The sequence below is a fragment of the Rutidosis leptorrhynchoides genome, chromosome 4 (assembly GCF_046630445.1).
Source record: "Rutidosis leptorrhynchoides isolate AG116_Rl617_1_P2 chromosome 4, CSIRO_AGI_Rlap_v1, whole genome shotgun sequence".
In the NCBI taxonomy this organism is placed as follows: domain Eukaryota; kingdom Viridiplantae; phylum Streptophyta; class Magnoliopsida; order Asterales; family Asteraceae; genus Rutidosis; species Rutidosis leptorrhynchoides.
In genome coordinates, this window is record NC_092336.1 from 84734132 (window position 1) to 84757242 (window position 23111).

Here is a 23111-nt window from a genome sequence, read left to right on the forward strand (position 1 = left end):
GAATATGAGGCAGCGTAGGTGGATTGAATTATTGAATGATTACGACTTTGAGATTCGTTACCACCCGGGGAAGGCAAATGTGGTAGCCGATGCCTTGAGCAGGAAGGACAGAGAACCCATTCGAGTAAAATCTATGAATATAATGATTCATAATAACATTACTACTCAAATAAAGGAGGCGCAACAAGGAGTTTTAAAAGAGGGAAATTTAAAGGATGAAATACCCAAAGGATCGGAGAAGCATCTTAATATTCGGGAAGACGGAACCCGGTATAGGGCTGAAAGGATTTGGGTACCAAAATTTGGAGATATGAGAGAAATGGTACTTAGAGAAGCTCATAAAACCAGATACTCAATACATCCTGGAACGGGGAAGATGTACAAGGATCTCAAGAAACATATTTGGTGGCCGGGTATGAAAGCCGATGTTGCTAAATACGTAGGAGAATGTTTGACGTGTTCTAAGGTCAAAGCTAAGCATCAGAAACCATCAGGTCTACTTCAACAACCCGAAATCCCGGAATGGAAATGGGAAAACATTACCATGGATTTCATCACTAAATTGCCAAGGACTGCAAGTGGTTTTGATACTATTTGGGTAATAGTTGATCGTCTCACCAAATCAGCACACTTCCTACCAATAAGAGAAGATGACAAGATAGAGAAGTTAGCACGACTGTATTTGAAGGAAGTCGTCTCCAGACATGGAATACCAATCTCTATTATCTCTGATAGGGATGGCAGATTTATTTCAAGATTCTGGCAGACATTACAGCAAGCATTAGGAACTCGTCTAGACATGAGTACTGCCTATCATCCACAAACTGATGGGCAGAGCGAAAGGACGATACAAACGCTTGAAGACATGCTACGAGCATGTGTTATTGATTTCGGAAACAGTTGGGATCGACATCTACCGTTAGCAGAATTTTCCTACAACAACAGCTACCATTCAAGCATTGAGATGGCGCCGTTTGAAGCACTTTATGGTAGAAAGTGCAGGTCTCCGATTTGTTGGAGTGAAGTGGGGGATAGACAGATTACGGGTCCGGAGATTATACAAGAAACTACCGAGAAGATCATCCAAATTCAACAACGGTTGAAAACCGCCCAAAGTCGACAAAAGAGCTACGCTGACATTAAAAGAAAAGATATAGAATTTGAAATTGGAGAGATGGTCATGCTTAAAGTTGCACCTTGGAAAGGCGTTGTTCGATTTGGTAAACGAGGGAAATTAAATCCAAGGTATATTGGACCATTCAAGATTATTGATCGTGTCGGACCAGTAGCTTACCGACTTGAGTTACCTCAACAACTCGCGGCTGTACATAACACTTTCCACGTCTCGAATTTGAAGAAATGTTTTACTAAAGAAGATCTCACTATTCCGTTAGATGAAATCCAAATCAACGAAAAACTTCAATTCATCGAAGAACCCGTCGAAATAATGGATCGTGAGGTTAAAAGACTTAAGCAAAACAAGATACCAATTGTTAAGGTTCGATGGAATGCTCGTAGAGGACCCGAGTTCACCTGGGAGCGTGAAGATCAGATGAAGAAGAAATACCCGCATCTATTTCCAGAAGATTCATCAACACCTTCAACAGCTTAAAATTTCGGGACGAAATTTATTTAACGGGTAGGTACTGTAGTGACCCGAACTTTTCCATGTTTATATATATTAATTGAGATTGATATTTACATGATTAAATGTTTCCAACATGTTAAGCAATCAAACTTGTTAAGACTTGATTAATTGAAATATGTTTCATATAGACAATTGACCACCCAAGTTGACCGGTGATTCACGAACGTTAAAACTTGTAAAAACTATATGATGACATATATATGGATATATATATAGTTAACATGATACTATGATAAGTAAACATATCATTAAGTATATTAACAATGAACTACATATGTAAAAACAAGACTACTAACTTAATGATTTTTAAACGAGACATATATGTAACGATTATCGTTGTAAAGACATTTAATGTATATATATCATATTAAGAGATATTCATACATGATAATATCATGATAATATAATAATTTAAAATATCATTTGATATTATAAACATTGGGTTAACAACATTTAACAAGATCGTTAACCTAAAAGTTTCAAAACAACACTTACATGTAACGACTAACGATGACTTAACGACTCAGTTAAAATGTATATACATGTAGTGTTTTAATATGTATTTATACACTTTTGAAAGACTTCAATACACTTATCAAAATACTTCTACTTAACAAAAATGCTTACAATTACATCCTCGTTCAGTTTCATCAACAATTCTACTCGTATGCACCCGTATTCGTACTCGTACAATACACAGCTTTTAGATGTATGTACTATTGGTATATACACTCCAATGATCAGCTCTTAGCAGCCCATGTGAGTCACCTAACACATGTGGGAACCATCATTTGGCTACTAGCATGAAATATCTCATAAAATTACAAAAATATGAGTAATCATTCATGACTTATTTACATGAAAACAAAATAACATATCCTTTATATCTAATCCATACACCAACGACCAAAAACACCTACAAACACTTTAATTCTTCAATTTTATTCATTTAATTGATCTCTCTCAAGTTCTATCTTCAAGTTCTAAGTGTTCTTCATAAATTCCAAAAGTTCTAGTTTCATAAAATCAAGAATACTTTCAAGTTTGCTAGCTCACTTCCAATCTTGTAAGGTGATCATCCAACCTCAAGAAATCTTTGTTTCTTACAGTAGGTTATCATTCTAATACAAGGTAATAATCATATTCAAACTTTGGTTCAATTTCTATAACTATAACAATCTTATTTTAAGTAATGATCTTACTTGAACTTGTTTTCGTGTCATGATTCTGCTTCAAGAACTTCGAGCCATCCAAGGATCCATTGAAGCTAGATCCATTTTTATCTTTTCCAGTAGGTTTATCCAAGGAACTTAAGGTAGTAATGATGTTCATAACATCATTCGATTCTTACATATAAAGCTATCTTATTCGAAGGTTTAAACTTGTAATCACTAGAACATAGTTTAGTTAATTCTAAACTTGTTCGCAAACAAAAGTTAATCCTTCTAACTTGACTTTTAAAATAAACTAAACACATGTTCTATATCTATATGATATGCTAACTTAATGATTTAAAACCTGGAAACACGAAAAACACCGTAAAACCGGATTTACGCCGTCGTAGTAACACCGCGGGCTGTTTTGGGTTAGTTAATTAAAAACTATGATAAACTTTGATTTAAAAGTTGTTATTCTGAGAAAATGATTTTTATTATGAACATGAAACTATATCCAAAAATTATGGTTAAACTCAAAGTGGAAGTATGTTTTCTAAAATGGTCATCTAGACGTCGTTCTTTCGACTGAAATGACTACCTTTACAAAAACGACTTGTAACTTATTTTTCCGACTATAAACCTATACTTTTTCTGTTTAGATTCATAAAATAGAGTTCAATATGAAAACATAGCAATTTGATTCACTCAAAACGGATTTAAAATGAAGAAGTTATGGGTAAAACAAGATTGGATAATTTTTCTCATTTTAGCTACGTGAAAATTGGTAACAAATATATTCCAACCATAACTTAATCAACTTGTATTGTATATTATGTAATCTTGAGATACCATAGACACGTATACAATGTTTCGACCTATCATGTCGACACATCTATATATATTTCGGAACAACCATAGACACTCTATATGTGAATGTTGGAGTTAGCTATACAGGGTTGAGGTTGATTCCAAAATATGTATAGTTTGAGTTGTGATCAATACTGAGATACGTATACACTGGGTCGTGGATTGATTCAAGATAATATTTATCGATTTATTTCTGTATATCTAACTGTGGACAACTAGTTATAGGTTACTAACGAGGACAGCTGACTTAATAAACTTAAAACATCAAAATATATTAAAAGTGTTGTAAATATATTTTGAACATACTTTGATATATATGTATATGTATATATTGTTATAGGTTCGTGAATCAACCAGTGGCCAAGTCTTACTTCCCGACGAAGTAAAAATCTGTGCAAGTGAGTTATAGTCCCACTTTTAAAATCTAATATTTTTGGGATGAGAATACATGCAGGTTTTATAAATGATTTACAAAATAGACACAAGTACGTGAAACTACATTCTATGGTTGAATTATCGAAATCGAATATGCCCCTTTTTATTAAGTCTGGTAATCTAAGAATTAGGGAACAGACACCCTAATTGATGCGAATCCTAAAGATAGATCTATTGGGCCTAACAAACCCCATCCAAAGTACCGGATGCTTTAGTACTTCGAAATTTATATCATATCCGAAGGGTGTCCCGGAATGATGGGGATATTCTTATATATGCATCTTGTTATTGTCGGTTACCAGGTGTTCACCATATGAATGATTTTTATCTCTATGTATGGGATGTGTATTGAAATATGAAATCTTGTGGTCTATTGTTACGATTTGATATATATAGGTTAAACCTATAACTCACCAACATTTTTGTTGACGTTTAAAGCATGTTTATTCTCAGGTGAATATTAAGAGCTTCCGCTGTTGCATACTAAAATAAGGACAAGATTTGGAGTCCATGTTTGTATGATATTGTGTAAAAACTGCATTCAAGAAACTGATTTCGATGTAACATATTTGTATTGTAAACCATTATGTAATGGTCGTGTGTAAACAGGATATTTTAGATTATCATTATTTGATAATCTACGTAAAGCTTTTTAAACCTTTATTTATGAAATAAAGGTTATGGTTTGTTTTAAAAATGAATGCAGTCTTTTAAAAACGTCTCATATAGAGGTCAAAACCTCGCAACGAAATCAATTAATATGGAACGTTTTTAATCAATAAGAACGGGACATTTCAGTTGGTATCAACTGAAATGCCCCGTCCTAATCCATCTGGACGAAGTCATCAACATTTGATCCCAGAGCGATGATCGACTCCAAGTAATGTCCTTAAAATGAGAAAATGCACAGCGGAAGGTTTCTTTCATACCTGAGAATAAACATGCTTTCAAGTGTCAACCAAAAGGTTGGTGAGTTCATTAGTTTAGCATAAATAACCATTATCATCATTTTAATAGACCACAAGATTTCCATATTCAGTTCTCATAAATATACGTCCCATGCATAGAGACAAAATATCATTCATATGGATTGAACACCTGGTAATCGACATTCACAATATGCATATAAGAATATCCCCATCATTCCGGGATCCTCCTTCGGACATGATATAAATTTCGAAATACTAAAGCATCCGGTACTTTGGATGGGGCTTGTTGAGCCCGATAGATCTATCTTTAGAGTTCGCATCAATTAGGGTGTCTGTTCCCTAATTCTTTGATTACCAGACTTAATAAAAGGGGCATATTCGATTTCGATAATTCAACCATAGAATGTAATTTTAAGTACTTGTGTCTATTCCGTAAAACAGTTATAAAAGCAGCGCATGTATTCTCAGTCCCAAAAATATATATTACAAAAGCATTTAAAAAGGGAGCAAATGAAACTCACGCATATAAATATTGTAAAACAGTTAATAAAACATTTGCATGTATTCTCAGTCCAAAAATGTATATAAAAAGGGAATAATGAAACTCACCAAATGTATTTTGTAGTAAAAATACATATGACTATATTGAACAATGTAGGGTTGGCATCGGATTCACGAACCTATATCATTTATATATTTATTAACACATATAGTTGTAATCAAATAAATTCATATATTATATCTTTTATATATTTGATTTGTATATATTTAAAATAGTTAATATTTATATATTTAATATTATATTTAAAATCAATAATTTGTTATATGTAATTATTTATATAAATAATCTTAATATATATAATTATATGTAATATTATGGTAGTTGTAATATATATACCCTTATATAGAAAATATTTATTTGTTATAATAATATTGTTAATATAAAAGTAGTAGTAATAATAATAATAATAATAATAATAATAATAATAATAATAATAATAATAATAATAATAATAATAATAATAATAATAATAATAATAATAATAATAATGATAATGATAATAATAATAATGATAATGATAATAATACTACTAATAATACTAACTATAAAAATAATAATTTTACTAATAATACTTACATTTATTTTAATAACTATAGTGATAATAATGATAAGAATAATAATATTGATAAGTAAATAAATTTAATAGCTACCTCAAAGATGTAGTCCTAAAAAAATGCCCATGTCCGGGTTTGAACCAGTGACGTCCCGCTAACCCGATAATATCTCCTAACCATTCCTCCAACGATTATTACTCCAAAGTTGTTATCTTAATCATATATCGTTACCCACCATCACTCATCATCATAGTTCCATATTGTGATTAGATACTAAAAAAAATAAAACGTTCCTTTACTTGGCCACCATCCCATTTCATTTTCTTTTTGTTTAATAGAGCTCGTCATACTGGCTTCCATATGGCCCATCATCTCAGCCCAACATCAAGGAGAATACGGTCCACAGAAAAAGATATTCTCGACCCAAATATTTAAAGACATTGAAGTCCAACATAGTTACATAATAAGCTCAAATAAAATTTTGTGATTTGCTTGGCTTATTCCCGTGTTCGTCCGGGTAACCAAAAGAAGAGAAAAAAAATATATATATAAATCACAAAAGTCACGGCCTCGACCCAAATCAGAATCATAACAGCCCACTCGTCCACTTACTCCTGTCCCTTTTAATTTGTAGGCTCATCTTGCCCTTTCACACTACTTTGTTTCGAAAAAAAAAATTGCTGGATAACAATGATATTTGTGTTCGGTTTAATAGAAACTGAACCACGTACAATATTCCAAATATGTTCATGGCCCAAGTAATCATCTAATGGTTGTTTGTATTCCTTTCATTCGACCGAAATAACAAAAAAATATATAACTAACAACCCAATTCTCGTGTACCATTTCAATTGTATCCCCACATCACTTTTAGGTAGCCTTTTGTCTGCCATAAACTTCAATTTGTGCCATATTATAAATAATCAAATAAGTTGGTAAAGACTTCTACAATTATGTGGTGTCTCTTCCTTTTTACTTATTTAATTGAGTGGGGTTAATTGATTTGTTATGGAGTGGAGTACAGATAGTTAATAAAAAAAAAGTTTTTACTATTATAATTGTTTGTGGAGACTTTTCTCAAGAACCAAGAAAAAGGTTGAAAGGCAAAAGTGTAGTAATGTGACGATGTATAGTGCAGTTGCAATCGAATATTAAACACAAAGCAGTTTTATTCGAGACACACTAGCAGTAACAACTCAAATATCGGGCGTAATTGGTTATGGTTTTTGTGGTGTTTGAATGATGTTGTGAGTTAGCCGAATGGTGGGGTTTGAATCAAATGGGTAGTTAAATGTTGGGTTTCATATATAAAAAAAAAAAATGGTGGTGATGGTTATAGAGGATGGGGATGATATGAGTAAAATCGAGCAGAAGTAGTCACGATGGGTGTTCGGGTATAAGAGTAGAAGCAAGGAGACATGCTAGTGATGATGATTGAAATCAAAAAGTGATATTCCATAGTTTAATGGTGAAAGCAACGGACAGTACGCAGTTGGGTTTGGGCTAGTCCATGAGTGTGGTTTTGATGAAGATGGTGGTGTCTCTCAAATAGTTGCAACATCTGATCACATTGGCATTTGAGAGAAATAATATGTTGTGCAAGAGTAAAGGAGAAAGAGAGAAATAAAAAGAAAAATATATATATAAGTGTTCATGTGTGAGTTCAAATAATTGAAATTGTGTTAGGTATATATGCATGCAAAATCGCAGTACTATATGATTAATAAATAATGTTCAACATATATATATATATATATATATATATATATATATATATATATATATATATATATATATATATATATATATATATTTTAAACTCATTTTATGTGTAGGTTTTGCCTTGGGGTGAGTAGCTGCTCGTGACCCCATTGGATTTGTGTTTTAGTTGAGTAAATCAACAAAAGAAGACAAAGGTGTGTTTGATTTTTGTTGTGCACTAAAGTGGGTAGAACCCACCTTTGGTTCTTTATTCTAACTAATCAACGAGGAAGTCAAAAGCAGTTTAATTGCTTAATATTGTTGATGTATCCATATCTTTGATGCATGCATATATGTCTATATAAGTTAAAAGATTGAGAACAAAAAAAAAAAAAAAACGGTAATTTACAATAAATAAATAATTCAATTTTTTTTTTTTTTAAAATTAACAGCTCACCAAGTCAATCAGTGATCATGTGTTGAGGTTGATTCTTAAACAAATATAGAAGACAAAAATTATAAAAGTCGTAGCAGTAAACTTAACCATATGATCAATAGGGTTATTGCAAGTTGATGATTGTCATGGACCAAATATATACATACACACATATCTATTTACAATTAATTGTTCGTGAATCATCGGAAATAGTCAAAGGGTAAATGCATTATGTAATCTGTTCCAAAGTTTTTTTTTTTTTTGAGGCTCAACGTTACAGACTTTGCTTATCGTCTCGATATCATATAAAGATTAAGTTTAAATTTGGTCGAAAATTCCCGGGTCATCACAGTACCTACCCGTTAAAGAAATTTCGTCCCGAAATTTGAGTGAGGTGGTCATGGCTTAAAATAAAAATGTTTTCATGACCAATATGAGTTGATAAATAGAGTTTTATCACTGTTGAGTGATATGGATAAAACAATTCGACTATTTGAAGAGTACGAATGAAGTTATCACAAAAGAATGAAATGAGTAAATGCAGGTTTGACTTAACCGGTGACGTAGTCATGATTGAATTCAGGAATTCAAGGGATTTATAGAAAACCTTCAAAATCTAAAAGATTTGATTCTTCGATGAGTAAGGAAATTAAGATCTCTGTAATTAATTACGGTGATCTGCCTCGATTACTCTGTCTGATATTTTCATGATAAATTAAGCTCTTCCGTTTCATTATTCTCACCACTCCTATACTTTCTTTCTTAATTCATACATCCAAAAGATTGTGAAAATGCTTAATCCAGTTCTAATCCTTGATATTTTTCTAATTATCATTTCTGTCATCCTTCTTTTCAATCTTCCACCAGAAGAATCTGTTTACTTCTATTATTACCTTGGGGTGATACTATTCTTAATTCTACCGTGTCTTTTTATTGCTATTCGTATTAATATCCACGGTTTGTAACTTCCGTGTTGTTATTGGGCTTTATATTTTCTCTTATATTTCGATGCCCTTGCTTCTGTCTCCTATAATCATTGCTATCCACAGTTAATGCTCCCTCCTATTTGCTGCATTTATACCCCCATTTACATTTCGTAGTTTTATGCCCTGTTTTCTCTTCTATCCATTACGTACATCAAGTATTGGTCCAGAATTCGTAGGTATGAAGTTTTGAATGAACATGACTAATATTCTAAGATCGAGATTGGATTTTAGTATTATATATGCATATGTAAAATTATGTATTGCAGGGTACTAATCTACATCCTATAATCTATTTCTTATCGAAAATCCTTCATCTGATCGTACGAGATGAATCCCTCAACCAGTTCGAGTCCATCTGATTTCGATAGCTATTTCGATAGTTATTCCGACAGCTATTTCGATATGGATTTCCACTCGAGCTCCGAAAGCAGAGTAACAGGAATGAATCGATCAATTAGCCATCATCTATTCTGAATGAATTGGAGATGGGTTCGTAGTCGACTTAATCAATGGAAACGCGAAGAAGGCGATCATTTCCACTAACCAAATTCACCTCTTGACAATGAACCTAAAACGTTTACCGGCGAACCTGTTCGAGACACCATTTTCTCTCTCATTTCCAAAGTATCTCATCACGATCATATACTATCTCAGATTCTAAACCTCATTCATCCGCTCGTCCGAACCGACAATCATCCCGGTGTAATAGAAGAAGTTAACGAACTTCGCGCATAAGTTGTAGTCTTGGAAAATATGGTGCAAAACGTACCAGCTTCATCCAAATCACCGGCACCAACGGTACCACCAACAACCCAAATTTCAATATCACATGCCTCAACATCTCAATCTATACCTCGAGTATAATCATCATTCTACATGACATTCTACATCAGTTATCTTCATTCGACATGGTGATTATGTAATCTCTAATGTTTTAGAGATTATTTATTCTAGTTCCAACTGAAAACTAAATGAGTTTAATATCATGTTAACTCATTAAATTCATGATTACATCTGAAGAAAATATATATGTATATATGTTTTCATAAAGATTGTAATTAAAAATTCTTTTGTACAAACTGTTAATGGTGAAAATATTTTAACGGGTAGGTAATACCCGAGGAATATTTAGATTTCACATTAATAAATACACTGTACATTCTTTGAATCTAATTCAACAATCATTCACTATCCTACTTACAACCACCGATATACGTATTCTTTCACCAAAGAATAACTATTTTCATTCAAATTCAATTTCATATATGGATTTTGACCTATCAGAATCCAACAAGTGGCATAATGAAGAAATAATGGACACAATAAAAATTGATTAGAAACAGATTAATTAACAATATGAAATTCTATTAAGAATCCACCCTAACAAAATCCTAGCTAACTGTTCCTAGCTAACTGTTAATTCCGTATTACCATTTAATTATCGCAATTTATTTATCGCAGTTTATTTATCGCAATTTACATTCCCGCAATTTTATTTATCGTCATTTAATTTCTGTTATTTATTTTACGCACTTTAAATATCGGGACACGCATACAAGGTTTTGACATATCATATCGACGCATCTATATATATTATTTGGAATCACCATAGACACTCTATATGCAGTAATGATTGAGTTCTCTATACAGGGTTGAGGTTGATTCTCAAATAATATATATACTTTGAGTTGTGATCGAGTCTGAGACATGTACACGGGTCACGATATTTAGTAATTAATTCGAATATTATATATTAAACTATATATAAATTATTAGATTGTTAACTGTGGACTATCGACTGTGGACTAATAACGATGGACAATTAAAATGAATTAAAAATATTGATTATAATATATGAAACTAAACAATTCTTCAAGTTGCCACTTGGTTTCATCTCAAACCTCATTTGTATCTTGACAAATACAATATGCGTTCAAACCTTTCGTAATTCTTGAAAATACCTCAATCGAGAGGATGAACCAACCGCACTTCATTTACGTAAGAAAAGAGTGATGCATTTAGTTATGCATCTGAAAAATTCTCAGAAACTGAGTAAACGTTTAAAACGTAGCTATGCTAATTTCTTAGTGTTATTATTACCCAAAATAACTTTGCAATCCCTTTCCAAATTAGCAAATTTTGTCACAGCTCCAACAAGTCAACTTCGACTTTTCGTACGAAACAACCTTATTATAACGTTTATATATACGCGTGCTCTTTTATTGTTACCAGGTAACCTTTCATATTCCATCATATTACCATCAGCGTTTAATCATCTAAAAACACAATTCTCCTGAAACCACCTCGGATTAATAACCGATGATTCAGATATCATAGCATTAAATGCAGAGGAAACAGAAAAATGGTAGATGGTCTAAACGGACAAAAGTTTGATGATAAAGAAAGGAGTGTTAGGAACGCTCGATAGAAAATTGGGTATTGAAAAACAGATTGAGTTACCCATGAAGGAGACCAAGGACAAATACAAGGACCAAATCCTATATTCAAAGGATTCAGGTAATTCTGGATCCGTTGAAATCTTTAGAGAATATCTTGCTCCGAAGTCATGTTAAAATCTTGCGGAAAATCTTTCTCCATCAACCGTCGAACTTAGAAATTCCAAAATATCATCATCAATATCTTTGATATTTCTGAGGATATTTTCATAAATATTCTCGTCCGAAATTATATACCTCTTCGTGCTTCCTGTGTATCAATATATTGGAAACATTCAATAGAAAATATAGTACCGAAAAGCAGATTATGCGAAACTATGAAGAAAGCCGTGGATAAATCACAAAGAATAAGTTTGACTTCAAAGAATCCAAATAATTCAATGTCTGCTAAAGTCTATAGTGAATAACTTGCTCCTTACTCTAAACCCTTGCAGACAATAGTTTCTATCATCCTCTGATCTTAGATATTCTGAGATATTATCGTACCTTTCATTATAAATATCCTCCATATTTCTGGAGATATTTTTATAACTATTCTTATCTGAAATCATTAATCTTTTCGTGCTATCAGTATTACATCATATAGAAACTGTTAGTTTCTATATTCTGTAAATTTTCAAGCTTAAAATATGAATGTTATTGTAGTAATGATGGGAACTGATGCATGAGTTAGTATAATATAATGACACTTGATCAACGTGATTATATTACAGTAAGTCATGCTGAGTTTCTAAATGAAACGTGATGATTCACAGATCATAACGTCATCATGTGCCATGTTACATAACTCTTTCATCCTACTTAACTCCGTAACAAATCAAGAAAATGTATTCTTGATGGTTCTATCTTCCGTGATGTTGATAAATTTGAAAATCAAATCGTGCTATCACGTTCCTTCATGCTTAGAACATTATAATCATTCGAAACTCTATATCTATAAATTCTGGACCATTATTCGCTTGACTTGAAGTCGGGAAGAGAAAACAAAAGCATGGAACTCCAAAATATAAAGGAAATGGCGAGGGCGAATTTATAGGGAAATACCCGACAAAACAATCGAAACAGATTATCGCATTTAATCAAAGAAGGTCCTGATTTCCTTAATCGCCGAAGAACCAAATCTTATTACGAAGATTTTCTCCAAATCTCTTGAACTTGGAAATCAATCCTATCTACGTCAAAAGATATGACGAATCTATACCTACTCATTTCACTCTTTGGTAATAGCTTCACTTGTACTCTTCACAAAATCCAAATGATTTTATCCATATTACTCAATAATGATAAAACTCTAACTCATATTCGTCATGAAAACATTTCCATTGTTAGCCATGACGACCTCACTCAAATTTCGGGACGAAATTTCTTTTAACAGGTAGGTACTGTGATGACCCGGGAATTTCCGACCAAATTTAAACTTAAATCTTTATATGTCTCCGACACGATAAGCAAAGTTTGTTAAATTGAATCTCAAAAAGTTTAAAACTGTGTTCATACAATCATTTAATCTCGACCAGATTCCAACGATTCACGAACCATTATATAATTGGATATGAATATATATGTATATATATTTGTGTGTGTGTGTGTATATATATATATATGTATAAATGTTAACAAAGTATTATATGTATAATATTATACATGAGCGCACTTGCTTCAATATGTTCATCGATGGAATTAGAAGATAATATCAAATGATTGATTTATCAGATACATAGTATTGTTACGAGTCTCTGCTACGAGGCCCACATTGAATTGAGAAATCGTTTCTTTTTAACGGTATTCGGAATAAATGGTAAAAGTGATTTACAAGTAAGAACAAAGTGTCATTTAATGTGGGTTAGACAAAAGTTAGTAGAGATTCTTGCTTGATTTCCAACACATGCTTTACTATATTTCACTCGTGACTTTTGTTAAGATAACAATTTAATTTTCATATTATTTATCATGGAAGTGAAATTAGGGAATATAGATAACTTAGAAAATAGATACATATATATTTTTGAAGTAGAATTTAAAATATTATACGAGTTAATTAATTATGTAAAATAAAATAAAAATAAGATATTATAATAATTATTATTTAAAGCATAACTATATATAATTAATGTATATTAAAAATAAATGTTAAATGATTGTAATACTCGTTGGACGATTCGATTATTATTTAGAGAAGTTTAATTCGAACTTATGTGATTTTAGAATAAACGGTGATTCGAAAATTAGTTCTATAAATTTTAGGCTTACTAAAAATGTAGTTAGGATCTAGTTATTAAATTTTAACACTTTTTATATTTTACCCAGAAATGAGAGGAACAGTTGATGTAATTTTTATTTATCAAATTTAGGATCGAATTTTATATCATAATGACTAAAATAAATAAATAAAGTTAATTTCAAAATATGAAATTTTTCTGAAGACTTTTTATTCGCCACTAAGTGAACAACGGTGCACGATACACAGTCCGTAACCAACGTTCGCAGTCTAATAGTAATAAAGGTCTGTGATTATTGAAAATCATAAAGTAAGATTCCTGTGCTTGATTTCAATCATGAACTATATAATTATTATATAATTATTATTATTATTTATTATTAGTAATATTAAATATAAATTATATATATAAAAAAAATATACAGTAAGTAATATTTGATATACACAGACCACTATCTAATTGATTGGAACAAAAGTCAGATTCCTTTAACTTTTTCTATTTGTTTTCCTGGTTATTCGTGATTGTATGTCGATTTCCTTGTCTCCTCTTGTAAATCGATTGGTACATGTATAAGAGATGAAATTTAGGACTTTTATCATCAATCATTCAGTGTTAATTTTTTTTTTCTTTTCTTCTTGCGTGATTAACTGCTATCCTTAAATCAAGTAAGTGTATTCAGTTAATAATTATTTTTTTTAAAGGATACCTCTGTTCGTTTCTATTTTTTTTTTAATAATCGAATTTAAAACTTATTTAGAAATGTAACATTGCAAAGTTATTAGGAATGGATTACATAAACTAACTGCAAAGTTTGAAACTTCAATTCTTCCTATTGACTATGAATTTTTGAGTCAAAGATTAAAATATAAAAAGTCAACTAATTTGTTCTTCGCCAAATTCGTTTTTGTTTTGAAGTTTCTGATAAAATTAATGATTTGTAAAGTTTCCATGAAAGTTTTCTAACCCATTTCATGTTGTAACCTTTATCTATAACGTTGTAACTTGCAAAATAATTTTTTTTTTTGAGGATAGCGACGAGCAGAAGTATATATTTTTTTTTTATTTTTTTTTTATTTCTTTTGTTTTGGTAATCATGAAACACACCTTATAGCTTTTGATTATTTATAAGTCTTGAACAAGCCACAATTCGAAATTAGGATTAGTTATGGATCGATTGAATTCATGGGGAAGATGATGATATAAAGAGGAAACGGAAATACGGATTATCTAGTTTTAATCAGAGGGTATAACAGAAAAACTAAAATGGCAGAAGGGTTGGGTGTGTTGGTGATATTCTAGAGGTCCTGGGTTCAAACCCAGGCAACCACAAAATATTTTTTTTTTACAGAAGAAGCTGGACTGGACTGTGTTAAACATTTGGGCATGTTGGGCCGAATATCCTGTTTTCCCTTTGGGCCGAATTCTGTAGTGTTAATGGGTTGAGACAGATAGAATGCGATGTATATAAATATATATAAATGGGTTACGGTTTAATTCATAAACACTGAAATGGCGTAATGGTCTGAGGGTTAACGCGTGAGCGGAAGGTCGTGAGTTTGAGTCCTGACTTGGGCGATTCATTATTCTTTTTGAGCCTTTGAAGGTAGCCATTTATCAATATTATTATTATTATTATTATTATTATTATTATTATTATTATTATTATTATTATTATTATTATTATTATTATTATTATTATTATTATTATTATTATTATTATTTTTGTTATTATTAAATCATATCATTAAGTGTTAGTATTATTATTATTATTGTTATTATTATTATTATTATAAATATCTTTATTATTATCATTAGTAGAAAAATTATTATATTAATAAAAGTATTATTATTAAGATTACCATAATTAAAAGATTGTTACAATCATCATTATTAAGTATTATGTACTAGTATCAAAAAGTATTATTTGCGTTATCATTATTATTAAAATTTTCATTTTATTAAAACCACTTTTATTATCATTATTATAAAATATTAACTAAGTTATATATAATAGATAAATACCTTTTAATATAATCATATATATAATTAACTAAAATATATATAAAATAAGTATATAATTAAACTATTTATTAATATAACATACAAATTATAAAGCATATTAATATTAATATATAAAACTCGTTAGTTGTTATTATAAGTGTTAATATATATATAAATGATATAGGTTCGTGAATCCGAGGTCAACCCTGCATTGTTCAATGACGTCATATGTATTTTTACTACAAAATACAGTATCGTGAGTTTCATTTGCTCCCTTTTACACTTTACGTTTTTGGGCTGAGAATACATGCAAATGCTTTATTAACTGTTTTACAATATTTATATGCGTGAGTTTCATTTGCTTCCTTTTTACTCTTTACATTTTTGGCCTGAGAATACATGCAAATGCTTTATTAACTGTTTTACAATATTTATATGTGTGAGTTTCATTACTCCCTTTTTAAATGCCTTTGCAATATATTTTTTTGGGACTGAGAATACATGCGCTGCTTTTATAAATGTTTTACGATATAGACACAAGTAATCGAAACTACATTCTATGGTTGAATTATCGAAGTCGAATATGCCCCTTTTTATATAGTCTGGTAATCTAAGAATTAGGGAACAGACACCCTAATTGACACGAACTCTAAAGATAGATCTATCGGGCCCAACAAGCCCCATCCAAAGTACCGGATGCTTTAGTACTTCGAAATTTATATCATGTCCGAAGGAGGATCCCGGAATGATGGGGATATTCTTATATGCATATTGTTAATGTCGGTTACCAGGTGTTCAATCCATATGAATGATATTTTTGTCTCTATGCATGGGACGTATGTTTATGAGAAATGAAAATATGAAATCTTGTGGTCTATTAAAATTATGAAATGATTATTTATGATAAACTAATGAACTCACCAACCTTTTGGTTGACACTTTAAAGCATGTTTATTCTCAGGTATGAAAGAAATCTTCCGCTGTGCATTTGCTCACTTTAAAGATATTTCTTGGAGTCATTCATGACATATTTCAAAAAACGTTGCATTCGAGTCGTCGAGTTCATCAAGATTATTATTAAGATAATTATAATTAGATATATTATGAAATGGTATGCATGTCGTCAATTTTCGATGTAAGGAAGTTTGTCTTTTCAAAACGAATGCAATATTTGTAAAATGTATCATATAGAGGTCCAGTACCTCGCTATGTAATCAACTGTTATGAATCGTTTATAATCAATATGGACTTTGTCCGGATGGATTAGGACGGGTCCTTTCAGTTGGTATCCGAAATTTACGGAATCCTGGTACTATATATATCTATGTAAATTATGCATTGAGAATACCATCCAACTATCAATTACTATCACTAAATTCTTCATATCAAAAATCTTTCCTGAGATCGTGTAAGATGGCTTCTACGAATCGATCAAATTCCTCCGACTCCGAAGACAGCGTGACAGGAGCACATCAATCAATCAACTATCGTGATTACTGGAGAAAATGGGGGTGGGTTCGCGACATACTCACTCTATGGAGAAGGGAAGAAGGTACTCCATATCATGAATCGAATCTACCACCTAACCTTGGAGTACTCGACCCGCTCACTGGCGAACCTGTTCGCAACACCGTTTATACCCTTTTTGCCAGAATTTTTCGTCTTGAGACTACCATTAATGGAACTAGAAAAGATATCCAATCTCTACCTCACATTGATAACCAACCAGGGTTAGTAGAAGAAGTTAAAGAACTCCGAGCTCGAGTGTTAACTTTAGAGAGCACGGTACACAGTCTGCAAACACCAGCAGTATCACCAACACCAGTCACATCACCAACCTTAGCACCAACAACACTAGTACCACCAACAACAACATCCGCATCACCAGCTTCGACATCTCATTCTATACCTCAAGTATAATCATCGTTCTACGTATCGTTCTATCTATTTTATTTTCGTTCGACATGGCGATTATGTAATTTCTAATGTTTTAGAAATTATATATTCTTGCTCTAATGATAAATCAAATGAGATCAATATCACATTAACTCATTAACTTCATGATTACATCTAAAGAAAATATATACGTATATATGTTTTCATAAAGATTGTAATTAAAAATTCTTTTGTACAAACTGTTAATGGTGAAAATATTTTAACGGGTAGGTAATACCCGAGGAGTATTTAGATATCACATTAATAAGTTACACTGTACATTCTTCGGAATTGATTCAACGATCATTTACTATCCTATTTACAACCACCGATTTACGTATCCGTTCACCAAAGAATAACTATTTTCATTCAAATTCAATTTCATATTTGGATTTTGATCTATCAGAATCCAACAAGTGGCATAATGAAGAAATAATGGACACAATAAAAATTGATTAGAAACAGACTAATTGACAATATGAAATTTTGTTAAGAAACCACGCTAACAAAATCCTAGCTAACTGTTCCTAGCTAACTGTTAATTCCATATTACATTTTATTTATCGCAATTTATTTTATCGCAATTTTAATTCTCGCAATTTTATTTATCGTTATTTAATTTCTGTTATTTACTTTACGCATTTTATTTATCGTCATTTAATTTCTGTATTTACTTTACGCACTTTAAATATCGGGACACGTATACAAAGTTTTGACATATCATATCGACACATCTATATATATTATTTGGAATCACCATAGACACTCTATATGCAGTAATGATCGAGTTCTCTATACAGGGTTGAGGTTGATTCTATAATAATATATATACTTTGAGTTGTGATCAATACTGAGATACGTATACACTGGGTCGTGGATTGATTCAAGATAATATTTATCGATTTATTTCTGTATATCTAACTGTGGACAACTAGTTATAGGTTACTAACGAGGACAGCTGACTTAATAAACTTAAAACATCAAAATATATTAAAAGTGTTGTAAATATATTTTGAACATACTTTGATATATATGTATATGTATATATTGTTATAGGTTCGTGAATCAACCAGTGGCCAAGTCTTACTTCCCGACGAAGTAAAAATCTGTGCAAGTGAGTTATAGTCCCACTTTTAAAATCTAATATTTTTGGGATGAGAATACATGCAGGTTTTATAAATGATTTACAAAATAGACACAAGTACGTGAAACTACATTCTATGGTTGAATTATCGAAATCGAATATGCCCCTTTTTATTAAGTCTGGTAATCTAAGAATTAGGGAACAGACACCCTAATTGACGCGAATCCTAAAGATAGATCTATTGGGCCTAACAAACCCCATCCAAAGTACCGGATGCTTTAGTACTTCGAAATTTATATCATATCCGAAGGGTGTCCCGGAATGATGGGGATATTCTTATATATGCATCTTGTTATTGTCGGTTACCAGGTGTTCACCATATGAATGATTTTTATCTCTATGTATGGGATGTGTATTGAAATATGAAATCTTGTGGTCTATTGTTACGATTTGATATATATAGGTTAAACCTATAACTCACCAACATTTTTGTTGACGTTTAAAGCATGTTTATTCTCAGGTGAATATTAAGAGCTTCCGCTGTTGCATACTAAAATAAGGACAAGATTTGGAGTCCATGTTTGTATGATATTGTGTAAAAACTGCATTCAAGAAACTGATTTCGATGTAACATATTTGTATTGTAAACCATTATGTAATGGTCGTGTGTAAACAGGATATTTTAGATTATCATTATTTGATAATCTACGTAAAGCTTTTTAAACCTTTATTTATGAAATAAAGGTTATGGTTTGTTTTAAAAATGAATGCAGTCTTTTAAAAACGTCTCATATAGAGGTCAAAACCTCGCAACGAAATCAATTAATATGGAACGTTTTTAATCAATAAGAACGGGACATTTCAGTTGGTGGAGCAACTGAAAGGACCCGTCCTAATCCATCAGGAAGAAGTCCATATCGATTATAAACGATTCACAACAGTTGATTACATCGCGAGGTACTTGACCTCTATATGATACATTTTACAAACATTGCATTCGTTTTGAAAAGACAATCTTTCATTTCATTTAAAGTTGACAGACATGCATACCATTTCATAATATATCCAACTATAATTGACTTAATAATGATCTTGATAAACTCAACGACTCGAATGCAACGTCTTTTGAAATATGTCATGAATGACTCCAAGTAATATCTTTAGAATGATCAAATGCACAGCGGAAGATTTCTTTCGTACCTGAGGATAAACATGCTTTAAAGTGTCAACCAAAAAGGTTGGTGAGTTCATTAGTTTAGCATAAATAATCATTTCATAATTTTAATAGACCACAAGATTTCATATTTCCATTTCGCATAAACATACGTCCCATGCATAGAGACAAAAATATCATTCATATGGATTGAACACCTGGTAACCGACATTCACAATATACATATAAGAATATCCCCATCATTCCGGGATCCTCCTTCGGACATGATATAAATTTCGAAGTACTAAAGCATCCGGTACTTTGGATGGGGCTTGTTGGGCCCGATAGATCTATCTTTAGGATTCGCGTCAATTAGGGTGTCTGTTCCCTAATTCTTAGATTACCAGACTAAAAAGGGGCATATTCGGTTTAATAATCCAACCATAGAATGTAGTTTTAAGTACTTGTGTCTATTTCGTAAAACAGTTATAAAAGTAGCGCATGTATTCTCAGTCCCAAATATATATTGCGAAAGCATTTAAAAAGGGATTAATGAAACTCACGCATATAAATATTGTAAAACAGTTAGTAAAGCATTTGCATGTATTCTCAGCCCAAAATGTAATGAGTAAAAAGGGAGCAAATGAAACTCACGATACTGTATTTTGTAGTAAAAATACATATGACGTCATTGAACAATGCAGGGTTGACCTCGGATTCACGAACCTATATCATTTATATATATATTAACACTTATAATAACAACTAACGAGTTTTATATATTAATATTAATATGCTTTATAATTTGTATGTTATATTAATAAATAGTTTAATTATATACTTATTTTATATATATTTTAGTTAATTATATATATGATTATATTAAAAGGTATTTATCTATTATATATAACTTAGTTAATATTTTATAATAATGATAATAAAAGTGGTTTTAATAAAATGAAAATTTTAATAATAATGATAACGCAAATAATACTTTTTGATACTAGTACATAATACTTAATAATGATGATTGTAACAATCTTTTAATTATGGTAATCTTAATAATAATACTTTTATTAATATAATAATTTTTCTACTAATGATAATAATAAAGATATTTATAATAATAATAATAATAACAATAATAATAATAATAATACTAACACTTAATGATATGATTTAATAATAACAAAAATAATAATAATAATAATAATAATAATAATAATAATAATAATAATAATAATAATAATAATAATAATAATAATAATAATAATAATAATAATAATAATAATAATAATAATATTGATAAATGGCTACCTTCAAAGGCTCAAAAAGAATAATGAATCGCCCAAGTCAGGACTCAAACTCACGACCTTCCGCTCACGCGTTAACCCTCAGACCATTACGCCATTTCAGTGTTTATGAATTAAACCGTAACCCATTTATATATATTTATATACATCGCATTCTATCTGTCTCAACCCATTAACACTACAGAATTCGGCCCAAAGGGAAAACAGGATATTCGGCCCAACATGCCCAAATGTTTAACACAGTCCAGTCCAGCTTCTTCTGTAAAAAAAAAATATTTTGTGGTTGCCTGGGTTTGAACCCAGGACCTCTAGAATATCACCAACACACCCAACCCTTCTGCCATTTTAGTTTTTCTGTTATACCCTCTGATTAAAACTAGATAATCCGTATTTCCGTTTCCTCTTTATATCATCATCTTCCCCATGAATTCAATCGATCCATAACTAATCCTAATTTCGAATTGTGGCTTGTTCAAGACTTATAAATAATCAAAAGCTATAAGGTGTGTTTCATGATTACCAAAACAAAAGAAATAAAAAAAAATAAAAAAAATATATACTTCTGCTCGTCGCTATCCTCAAAAAAAAAATTATTTTGCAAGTTACAACGTTATAGATAAAGGTTACAACATGAAATGGGTTAGAAAACTTTCATGGAAACTTTACAAATCATTAATTTTATCAGAAACTTCAAAACAAAAACGAATTTGGCGAAGAACAAATTAGTTGACTTTTTATATTTTAATCTTTGACTCAAAAATTCATAGTCAATAGGAAGAATTGAAGTTTCAAACTTTGCAGTTAGTTTATGTAATCCATTCCTAATAACTTTGCAATGTTACATTTCTAAATAAGTTTTAAATTCGATTATTAAAAAAAAAATAGAAATGAACAGAGGTATCCTTTAAAAAAAATAATTATTAACTGAATACACTTACTTGATTTAAGGATAGCAGTTAATCACGCAAGAAGAAAAGAAAAAAAAAAAAATTAACGCTGAATGATTGATGATAAAAGTCCTAAATTTCATCTCTTATACATGTACCAATCGGTTTACAAGAGGAGACAAGGAAATCGACATACAATCACGAATAACCAGGAAAACAAATAGAAAAAGTTAAAGGAATCTGACTTTTGTTCCAATCAATTAGATAGTGGTCTGTGTATATCAAATATTACTTACTGTATATTTTTTTTATATATATAATTTATATTTAATATTAATAATAATAAATAATAATAATAATTATATAATAATTATATAGTTCATGATTGAAATCAAGCACAGGAATCTTACTTTATGATTTTCAATAATCACAGACCTTTATTACTATTAGACTGCGGACGTTGGTTACGGACTGTGTATCGTGCACCGTTGTTCACTTAGTGGCGAATAAAAAGTCTTCAGAAAAATTTCATATTTTGAAATTAACTTTATTTATTTATTTTAGTCATTATGATATAAAATTCGATCCTAAATTTGATAAATAAAAATTACATCAACTGTTCCTCTCATTTCTGGGTAAAATATAAAAAGTGTTAAAATTTAATAACTAGATCCTAACTACATTTTTAGTAAGCCTAAAATTTATAGAACTAATTTTCGAATCACCGTTTATTCTAAAATCACATAAGTTCGAATTAAACTTCTCTAAATAATAATCGAATCGTCCAA